This window comes from Triticum urartu, chromosome 7 (assembly GCF_003073215.2).
Source record: "Triticum urartu cultivar G1812 chromosome 7, Tu2.1, whole genome shotgun sequence".
NCBI lineage: Eukaryota > Viridiplantae > Streptophyta > Magnoliopsida > Poales > Poaceae > Triticum > Triticum urartu.
The window spans coordinates 512,435,742-512,445,453 of record NC_053028.1 but is presented as its reverse complement, the minus strand read 5'-3'; positions in this window follow the sequence as shown (position 1 = coordinate 512,445,453).

Sequence of the window (9,712 nt, the reverse complement as noted above, 5' to 3'; positions counted from 1 at the left end):
CAGCAGAGGAGGCAGAAGAACCTGGGAGTAATGGCGCAGAAGGGGGAAGAGGCGTCGTCACCATGGCCTGAGAGGCATGAGGCTCCTGAGCCTCTTGGACCTCAGCACCCAAGCCAGACACCGGCACCTCCTGAGCCAGCAGCACTTCAGGGGCTGACTCCTCCCGAGGAGCACCTGGCCTCACGAGGATGGTCGTGCTGGAGAAGCATGAGCATCGTCCCCACCTTTGCTCATGGAGAGGGGCGCGGTCGCAGGAGGCAACCCGGACTCAAGAAGCACCACCTCGCTCTCCCTCCTCCTCTTCACCACATGCGTCGGCCTAGTTGCACAACAAGGAAAAAGAGTCAGAAACAAGCACCAACAACAAAGACAAGGGCGAAACATCAAAATGCAGCAGTATAAGCAAGAACAAGATGAAGCTCAAACACTTACTGTTCTACAGCAACGTAGTCCGCCCTCCGCTTGGTGATCTTGAAGCCGAAGAGCTTCACAACCTGAGGCGCGGGTGCGCCAGCTTCGGAAGCAAAAGCAGGAGTGGCGGTTGGGCCGGAAGCGGCTCCAGGCGGCGTCGAAACAGAAGCAGCGTCCTGGGAGATCAATGTTGATCGGTCCCTCGTCAGGACAACGGGTGGCTCCCCCCTCTCCAGGCTATCGCCGGCCTCGTCGTCGTCAGGAAAGGCATGGAGGATGTCAGCTTTACTCAAGGGGGAGGTCTCCCCCGTCCCTTCGGGGGTCACCTCCGAATCTTCCTCCTCCTCTTCTTCCTCCCCGCGGGACTCACCAGAAGACAGCTCCACCGGCGTTGGTGCCGCAGGGGCCCCGGTGAGCACCGGCGGCACCAGTCCACGCTCGTCAAAGGTCGGCTTGGAGGCCACGATCAGCGCCCCGTCCTTGTGGCGGAACAAGGGAGTGAAGACATTCGATGGATACTCCTGATCGTCCCCATCCAGGAGGCAGAGAGCTGCGGTCAGCTCCTCGTCGGACAAGGCCTCCGAGCTCAAGCAAACCTTGTCCTCTTCATCCCCAAGTTCCCACAAGTGGCGCGTGCGGGCTTGAAGCGGGGCCACGCGCAGTGCCAGGAATTCCCTCAGGAGCATGGCCCCTGTAATCTTCGCCGCCTTCGCGTTGCCAGGCTTTAGGTCGGACTTCATCTGCTCCAGCACCAACACCGCTCGCTCGTGGGTGAGCTTCGCACAGGACCACCCCTTGTTGGACTGGGCCTCTCCGTCGGTAGCGTCAAGCGTGGGTGGATGCATTTAGCATCCATCATGGCCCACTTGCTCCGGAAGTCATCCGCTTTCTTCCCCATCTTCGAGATCGAGTTGGCCTTGCCGGCCACGATGAAATTGACACACCCGGAGGCGTGACCCTCCTTAGCGCGGAGGAAGAAGAAGTGGCGCAGAAGGGCCACAGACGGCATCATGCCAAAGTACGCCTCACAGTAGTAGGCGAAGATCGACAAGAGAAGAATAGAGTTGGGATGAAGATGCAGCGCCTGCAGCCCAAAGTGGTCAAGGACCTCGAAAAAGAAGTCTGAGAAAGGGGGAACCAGCCTGGCGGTGACACTGCTCGTGAAGAAGGGGTAGAAGGTGCTTCCCTCGGGCTCAGGCACGTCGGAGCTGGCCCGGAGTCTAGTCTTCCCCTTCTCGTTGCTTTCCCCCGCCGTCAGCAAGCGCGTGGCGGCGAGCTTCTTCTCCGTAACATTAGGCGCGTCGAGAGCCGGCTCTTACCAAGCCGGCGACGAGGCGGGCTCGACCCTCTGGGGCGCCATTGGTCGCCGATGCGGGAAGGATGTAGATCTGGAGATTTCGGAGGCAGGGGCAAGAAAGGGGATCTGAGCAAGGCGAATGGAAGCAGTGAAGGCAAGCGCTGTCTACGCCAACCTTTTTGACAGTCGGGCATTTGCCAAGGTAGCGTGGGGAAGCGGAGACACCCACGCCCAATCAACCGCCACGCATCGACCAAGGCCGCATGCTATTGGGGCCCGCGGCGCTCCGCACTTGCCCCCTTGGCTTTGCCTCGAAGCCAAGCCCGAGCGCGCCTTGGGCCTGGGGGCTACTATCGGTGTTCTGAGAACGAGGGTCCCCAGACTTGCCTACCTGCGACCCACGGCGTGGCTCTACGAGCGGGCCCGTACATCCCATCTTCACCAGCAAGGACTCAAGACCCTTGCGAGGGGCCAAGCCTCGTGAGGCGGACGACACAAGACCTCCTCGGGAGCGGCCTCACCAGGATGGCTCACGAGGGGCGGAGAGATCAAGGCCAGGCAAACCTCGCGAGGTTCTAGTGACGTGATCCATGAAGACCAAGGCCAAGCGAGCGCGAGGCGGGCGCCAGCGCACACAGTGTCCTTGTTTCCTCTTTGGTGCTAAGGAAGCAGGCGCAGGCGCGGAGTACCGAGGTGTCAAGCAAAGGTTTCCGTATCAGTGCAACAAGACCGAGACTAGAAGGACAGCAAGACGGAGGTCACCATGGAGCCCAAGATAGCGTCACCACCAGAGCCTTTGGCAGGCGAAGACTGCTTTTGTCAGGATAAGTTGTACTAGTTGTCCCCTTTCGAATTGGCCGTTGTTGGCTCCCTTCCCGCTCAATATTTGGGGAGAGGACCAGGGCCTCTATAAATAAGACTAGCCACCACCGTAGCTAGGGGAGGAGAGATCGAGAGAGACCAGAACAACCACAAGTTCACCGAGCGCAAGAACACCTCTCCCCAGGAGGTTGTTCTTCCCCTTGTACTATTCACCCTCAGCCCAAGAGGCAATCGACCACACCACACTGGAGTAGGGTATTACACCACAACGGTGGCCAGAACCAGTATAAACCTTCTGTCCTTTGTGTTGTGAGTTCGTCGAGTTAGTTCGTAAGATCTTAGCTGAGCTAGGACGTGGATTGGTAGGGGGGAGATCTTCGCGTGCATCCCAGTGTTCGGACCTTGAGGGTTTTGCCGGAACCCGTGATCCGACAAATATGTCACTCACATATACTTATCAGAAAAGTTGTAGTGCTCCCACTCACTTTCTTGTAAATACAAGTTTCACCGCAAGTCTGTATAAAACTATATGCTTTGATCACACTATCAAAGCGCATATTCCAACTCCGAGAGGCCTGCACCAGTCCATAAATGGATCGTTGGAGCGTGCACACGTTGTTAGTACCTTTAGGATTGACAAAACCTTCTAGTTGCATCATATACAACTCTTCTTTAATAAATCCATTAAGGAACACAATTTTGATATACATTTGCTAGATTTCATAAAATGCGGCAACTGCTAACATGATTCAAACAGACTTTTAAGCATCGATACGAGTGAGAAAATCTCATTGTAGTCAACACTTTGAACTTGTCAAAAACCTTTTTGCGACAATTCGAGCTTTGTAGATAGTAACACTACTATCAGCGTCCATCTTCCTCTTGAAGATCCATTTATTCTCAATGGCTCGCCGATCATCGGGCAAGTCAATCAAAGTCCATACTTTGTTCTTTTACATGGATCCCATCTCAGATTTCATGGCCTTAAGCCATTTCGCGGAATCTGGGCTCATAATCGCTTCCTCATAGTTCGTAGGTACGTCATGGTCTAGTAACATGACTTCCAGAAAGGATTACCGTACCACTCTGGTGCAGACCATACTCTGGTTGACCTACGAGGTTCAGTAGTAACTTGATCTGAAGTTTCATGATCATCATCATTAACTTCCTCACTAATTGGTGTAGGAATCACTAGAACTGATTTCAGTGATGAACTACTTTCCAATTTGGGAGAAGGTACAATTACCTCATCAATTTCTACTTTCCTCCCACTCACTTCTTTCGAGAGGAAGTCCTTCTCTAGAAAGGATCCACTCTTAGCAACAAAGATCTTGCCTTTGGATCTGTGATAGAAGGTGTACCCAACAGTTTCTTTTGGGTATCCTATGAAGACGCACTTCTCCGATTTGGGTTTGAGCTTATGAGGTTGAAACTTTTTCACATAAGCATCGCAACCCCAAACTTTAAGAAATGACAGTTTAGGTTTCTTGCTAAACCACAGTTCATATGGTGTCGTCTCAGCGGATTTTTAGACGGTGCCCTATTTAACGTGAATGCAGTTGTCTCTAATGTATAACCCCAAAACAATAGTGGTAATTCGGTAAGAGACATCATAGATTGCACCATATCTAATAAAGTACGGTTATGACGCTCGGGCACACCATTACATTGTGGTGTTCCAGGTGGCGTGAGTTGCGAAACTATTCCACATTTTCTTAAGTGTGTGTGTTTCAAATGAAGACCAAACTCGTAACTCAAATATTTGTTTCCGCGATCAGATCATAGAAACTTTATTTTCTTGTTACGATGATTTTCCACTTCACTCTGAAATTCTTTGAATTTTTCAAATGTTTCAGACTTATGTTTTATCAAGTAGATATACCCATATCTGCTCAAATCATCTGTGAAGGTCAGAAAATAATGATACCCGTCGCGAGCCTCAACACTCATTGGACCGCTCACATCAGTATGTATTATTTCCAACAAGTCTGTTGCTCGCTCCATTGTTCCGAAGAATTGAGTCTTACTCATCTTGCCCATGAGGCATGGTTCGCAAGCATCAAGTGATTCATAATCAAGTGATTCCAAAAGTCCATCAACATGGAGTTTCTTCATGCGCTTTACACCAATATGACCTAAACGGTAGTGCCACATATAAGTTGCACTATCATTATTAACTTTGCATCTTTTGGCTTCAATATTATGAATATGTGTATCACTACGATCGAGATTCAATAAACCATTTATATTGAGTGTATGACCATAGAAGGTTTTATTCATGTAAATATAACAACGATTATTCTTTGATTTAAATGAATAACTATATTGCAATAAACATGATCCAATCATATTTATGCTCAACGCAAACACCAAATAACATTTATTTTAGGTTCAACACTAATCCCGAAGGTAAGGGAGTGTGCGATGGTGATATTATCAACCTTGGAATCACTTCCAACTCACATCATCACCTCGCCCTTAACTAGTCTCTTTTATTTTGCAATTCCCATTTCGATTTACTACTCTTAGCAATTGAACCAGTATTAAATACCGAGGGGTTGCTATAAACACTAGTAAAGTACACATCAATAACATGTATATCAAATATACCTTTGTTCACTTTGCCATCCTTCTTATCCGCCAAGTATCTAGGGCAGTTCCACTTCCAGTGACCATTTCCTTTGCAGTAGAAGCACTCAGTTTCAGGCTTGGGTCTTTGGGCTTCTTCATGGGAGTGGCAACTTGCTTGACATTCTTCTTGAAGTTCCCTTTCTTTCCCTTGCCCTTTTACTTGAAACTAGTGGTCTTGTCAACCATCAACACTTGATGCTTTTCTTGATTACTACCTTCGCCGATTTCAGCATCGCGAAGAGCTCGGGGAATCGTTTTCGTCATCTCTTGCATATTATAGTTCATCACGAAGTTCTAGTAACTTGGTGACAGTGACTATAGAACTCTGTCAATCACTATCATATCTAGAAGATTAACTCCCACTTGATTCAAGCGATTGTAGTACTCAGACATTCTGAGCACATGCTCACAGGTTGAGCTATTCTCCTCCATCTTGTAGGCAAAATACTTGTCAGAGGTCTCATACCTCTCGACTCGGGCATGAGTCTGAAATACAAATTTCAGCTCTTGGAACATCTTATATGCTCCATTGCGTTTCAAAATGTTTTTGAAGTCTAGGTTCTAAGCCGTAAAGCATGGTGCACTAAACTATCAAGTAGTCATCATACCAAGCTTTGCCAAACGTTCATAATGTCTGCATCTGCTCCTGCAATAGGTCCATCACCTAGCAGTGCATCAAGGACATAATTCTTCTGTGCAGCAATGAGGATAATCCTCAAATCACGGAGCTAGTCCGCATCATTGCTGCTAACATCTTTCAACATAGTTTTCTCTAGGAACATATCATAAATAAAACAGGGAAGCTATATGCGAGCAATTGATCTACAACATAGATATGCAAATACTATCAAGACTAAGTTCATGATAAATTAAAGTTCAATTAATCATATTACTTGAGAACTCCCACTTAGATAGACACCCCTCTAATCATCTAAGTGATCACGTGATCCATATCAACTAAACCATGTCCGATCATCACATGAGATGGAGTAGCTTTCAATGGTGAACATCACTATGTTGATCATATCTACTATATGATCCACGCTCGACCTTTCGATCTCAGTGTTCCGAGGCCATATCTGCATATGCTAGGCTCGTCAAGTTTAACCCGAGTATTCTGTGTGTGCAAAACTGGCTTGCACCCGTTGTATGTGACGTAGAGCTTATCACACCCGATCATCACGTGGTATCTCGGCACGACGAACTGTCGCAATGGTGCATACTTAGGGAGAACACTTCTACCTTGAAATTTAGTGAGAGATCATCTTATAATGCTACCGCCGTACTAAGCAAAATAAGAAGCATAAAAGATAAACATCACATGTAATCAAAATATGTGACATGATATGGCCATCATCATTTTGTGCCTTTGATCTCCATCTCCAAAGTACTGTCATGATCTCCATCGTCACCGGCATGACACCATGATCTCCATCATCTTGATCTTTTATCAATGTGTCGTCACATGGTCGTCTCGCCAACTATTGCTTTTGCAACTATTGCTATCGTATAGCGATAAAGTAAAGCAATTACATGGCGCTTGCATATTATGCAATAATGAGACAACCATAAGGCTCTTGTCAGTTGCCGATAACTTCAACAAAACATGATCATTGCATACAACAATTTATATCTCATCATGTCTCGACCATATCACATCACAACATGCCCTACAAAAACAAGTTAGACGTCCTCTACTTTGTTGTTGCAAGTTTTACGTGGCTGATACGGGCTTAGCTAGAACCGTTCTTACCTACGCATCAAAAACCACAACGCGGTATAGTGATTGCTTTTTGATCTTCAGAAAGAACCTTGTTCATTGAATCCGATTCAACTATAGTTGGAGAAACTGACACCCACTAGCCACCTGTGTGCGAAGCACGTCGGTCGAACCAGTCTCGCGTAAGCATACGCGTAATGTCGGTCTGAGCCGCTTCATCCAACAATGCCGCTGAATAAAGAATCAACTAGTGACGACAAGCAATATGTATATACCCACGCCCACAACTCCTTTGTGTTCTACTCGTGCATATAGCATCTACACATAGACCTGGCTCGGATGCCACTATTGGGGAACGCAGTAATTTCAAAAAAAATCCTACGCACATGCAAGATCCATCTAGGTGATGCATAGAAACGAGTGGGGATAGAGTGTTGTCCATGTACCCTCATAGACCGTAACCGGAAGTGTTATGACAACATGTTTGATTTAGTCGTACGTCTTCATGATCCGACCGATCCTAGCACCGAAGGTACGGCACCTCCGAGATCTGCACACGTTCAGATCGGTGACGTCCCACGAACTCTAGATCCAGCTGAGGTCGAGGGAGAGCTTCGTCAGCACGACAGCGTGATGACGGTGATGATGAAGTTACCGATGCAGGGCTTCGCCTAAGCACTACAACGATATGACCGAGGTGGAAATATATGGAGGGGGGCACCGCACACGACTAAGAGATCAACTTGTGTGTCTTTGGGGTGCCCCCCTCCCCGTGTATAAAGGAGTGGAGGAGGGGAAGGGCCGGCCCCTCTATGGCGCGCCCAAGGGGAGTCCTATTCCCACCGGGAGTAGGATTCCCCCCTTCCCTAGTTGGATTAGGAGAGGAAAGAAGGGGGAGAGAGGGAGGAGGAAAGGGGGGGGGCACCCAATTCGGATTGGGCTTGGGGGGCGCGCCCCCTCCTAGGCTCCCTTCTCCTCTCTCCCACTATGGCCCAATAAGGCCCATATACTTTCCGGGGGGTTCCGGTAACCTCCCGGTACTCCAGTATATGCCCGAACTCACCTGGAACCATTCCGATGTCCAAACATAGGCTTCCAATATATTGATCTTTATGTCTCGACCATTCCGAGACTCCTCGTCATGTCCGTGATCTCATCCGGGACTCCGAACAACCTTCGGTACATCAAATCACATAACTCATAATACAAATCGTCATCGAACGTTAAGCGTGCGGACCCTACGGGTTCGAGAACTATGTAGACATGACCGAGACACATCTCTGGTCAATAACCAATAGCGGAACCTGGATGCTCATATTGGCTCCTACATATTCTAGAAGATCTTTATCGGTCAAACCGCATAACAACATACGTTGTTCCCTTTGTCATCGGTATGTTACTTGCCCGAGATTCGATCGTCGGTATCTCAATACCTAGTTCAATCTCGTTACCGGCAAGTCTCTTTACTCGTTCCGTAATGCAACATCCCGCAACTAACTCATTACTCACATTGCTTGCAAGGCTTATAGTGATGTGCATTACCGAGAGGGCCCAGAGATACCTCTCCGATACACGAAGTGTCAAATCCTAATCTCGATCTATGCCAACTCAATAAACACCATTGGAGACACCTTTAGAGCATCTTTATAGTCACTCAGTTACGTTGTGACGTTTGATAGCACACTAAGTGTTCCTCCGGTATTCGGGAGTTGCATATTCTTATAGTCATAGGAACATGTATAAGTTATGGAGAAAGCAGTAGCAGTAAACTAAACAATCAAAGTGCTAAGCTAACAGATGGGTCAAAGTCAATCACACCATTCTCTAATGATGTGACCCCGTTCATCAAATGACAACTCTTGTCCATGGCTAGGAAACTTAACCATCTTTGAGTAATGAACTAGTCAAGTAGAGACATACTAGTGACACTCAGTTTGTCTATGTATTCACACATGTACTAAGTTTCCGGTTAATACAATTCTAGCATGAATAATAAACATTTATCATGATATAAGGAAACAAATAATAACTTTATTATTGCCTCCAGGGCATATTTCCTTTAGTGCCCACCCAGGTGCCCCCCCCCCTCAGGTGGCTCTTGGCTCCAGAAATTCTCTTTATTGATATAAAAAATCCTTGCAAAGTTTCGTTCCATTCCGAGAACTTTTATTTCTACACAAAACAACACCATGGTAGTTCTGCTGAAAACATCGTTAGTCCGGGGTTAGTTTCATTAAAATCATGCAAATTAGAGTCCAAAACAAGAGGAAAAGCGTTAGGAAAAGTAGATACATTGGAGACGTATCAATAACCCACAAGTATGAGGGATCGTTTGTAGCCTTGTTTGATAAATAAGAGTGTCGAACCCAACGAGGAGCTAAAGGCAGAGCAAATATTCCCTCAAGTTCTATCGACCACTGATACAACTCTACGCACACTTGATGTTTGCTTTACCTAAAACAAGTATGAAACTATTTTGCAAGAATAAAACTACGAGTACTTTGCAAGAATAAAACTATGAATAAATTGCAAGGTAATAAAAGTGGATAGCTTTTGTCAACAGGAAAGTCATTTTGTCCCTAGAAAATCGATAACAAGTACCAGTAATCATTCTTGTAATTTTATATGAGGGAGAGACATGAGCTAGCATACTTTCTCTACTTGGATCATATGCACTTATGATTGGACCCCTAGCAAGCATCCGCAACTATTAAAGATCATTAAGGTCGTGAAACCCAACCATAGCATTAAGTATAAAGTCCTCTTTACTCCCATACGCCATAACCCACTTACTCGGGGTTTAAACTTCTGTCACTCTCGCAACCCACCAT